The sequence below is a fragment of the Elephantulus edwardii genome, unplaced genomic scaffold (genome assembly GCF_000299155.1).
Source record: "Elephantulus edwardii isolate Elephantulus edwardi_28Jun2011 unplaced genomic scaffold, EleEdw1.0 scaffold00121, whole genome shotgun sequence".
Classification (NCBI taxonomy): domain Eukaryota; kingdom Metazoa; phylum Chordata; class Mammalia; order Macroscelidea; family Macroscelididae; genus Elephantulus; species Elephantulus edwardii.
The window spans coordinates 9,613,644-9,615,723 of record NW_006399871.1 but is presented as its reverse complement, the minus strand read 5'-3'; positions in this window follow the sequence as shown (position 1 = coordinate 9,615,723).

Below are 2,080 nucleotides of genomic sequence, written 5' to 3'. Positions count from 1 at the left end.
TGGGAAAGATCTGATGTGAAAAGCAATGCATACAAACTTTGTAAGTAAACCAGTATAAAATATATATATTTTTTTCTTTCTTTCTTTCTTTTTTTTTTAATGCCCATTATCCATTGTACCACCAAAGCTCCTCAAGACTTAGGCTTGCCGAACTGGGCAGGGTAGGGAGGAAAATGTGCAGCAAAGAATGAATAGATATCCAAGTTTTCTGTAAACTTTTGTTAAAATAACAATTTTTTTTAAAAAAATGCCCATTATCTCTGACCCAAAAATTACACTCTCACGATTTCGTGGACATACGCACTAATACAAAGTCCCCTAGTAGCGTAAACACTTAGCGCACTTGGATGCTAACCAGAAGATTGAAGCGTAACTCCACCGAAAGAAAAGCATGATAATCTGCTTTTGAAATAAACAGTCACTGAGACAGAGCTCTACTTCCGGGAAGAAGTGGAGGTGAAGGGGAGACCAAACTGAAGACTCTCTGGAGCGCAGTTCTATCCTGATACACACAAGCGTGCCATGAATCAGAATTGACTAGAAGAAAATGATCTTGCTACTTGTATAATAATGTAACTGGGGCAAGGGGATTAGGTGTGTCGGAGGCAATAAGACTGGCTCAGGATGGAGCAGGGTTCAGAACTATTGTACATAGGGTCCCTATGAGGCATGGACCACTCAATAGCACATAACAACAACAGTTTTGTTTTGTTTTTAATTTTATTACTTTTGTGTGTGTGTACCGTCAAATCGGATCTGACTAGTAAAGGAGGAGATTGCCCTGCCTTCTCCAGCAGAGCATCTGGTGGATTCAAACTGCGTATCTCTGGGATTGTAGTGCAGCTTCTTGCCACTAGGCCACCAGAGCTCCCCTCAACAACAATTCTCTTAAGAAGGAAAAAAAAGGGAGGCTAACTTAAAATACACAAAGAACATATGCATTTGTGAGTTTGCTTTATTTTTTTTTTATTTATTTATTGTGCGTGTACCGTCAAATCAGATCTGACTGGTACAGGAGGGAAATTTCCCCTCCTTCTCCGGCAGAGCATCTGGTGGATTTGAACCGCGCACCTCTGGGATTGCAGTACAGCTTCTTGCCACTAGGCCACCAGAGCTCCCCCTGTTTTATGGGTTTTTTTTTTTTTTGTTTTGTTTAAGGTTAAAGAACTTAGAGACAATGGCAGTAGGAAGCTGGAGAGGTGGACACAAACTGAACAACAAGAAGAGTTTTAACGCTCTCTTTGAGGATGGACACTAGGCTGGAGGGATTGACTTGTCTGAGTGGATGATAATGGAGCAGAACATTTACACTCCATGCTGCTGGGGGTGAAGGAAGGAAACTGATGGTGGACATACGGACTGTCCACGGTGTTGTATGGAAATCTCTTGTCTCTCCTAATCATGTCTTTCCCTCCACTCCTATTTTGTCTTTCGCTTTGTGTTCCTACCCACTTTTTCCTTCTCCGTCAATTTCTCCTTAAACCTTCCTCTCGTTTCTTCATGTCTCCCCCTTTCCTTATTGTTTCCCGTGATCTCTGTGGCTGAGTTAGCATCATCAGTACTGAGCTCATGAACATGATGTTAGGGACTATGAAGTCAATTCTGACTCATAATCGCCCTAAGTACGGCAAGGCCTCATCGCCCATCATTTCCACACTCACTGCAATGTAAATCAGGGCTAGGTACCATGGGAGACCAAGGAATAACAATGCAGTTAATGGCCTGGAAATCCTGCACAAACCACCAGCCCCAATTCCCAGGGTTCCTTAGAGGGAAAATGGGAATATTACATGGACTAGTGAAGAGTATAACATGTACTTTTCTAAGAAATCTTACATCATTAGGACTTCTCCTTTCCTTGCATCCATCTTTATAGGGCGTGCATTGTTGTTGTTGTTGTTGTTATGTGTCGTTGAGTTGCCTGTGACTCATAGTGACCCTATGTACATACAACAGCCGTAAACCCTGCTCTGTCCTGTGCCAACCTCACCATCTCCAACACACCCACCCCTATTACCCCAGTCACTGAATCAATCCACCTCACTGAGGGTTTTCCTCTCCTGCACTGTCCCTCCACTCT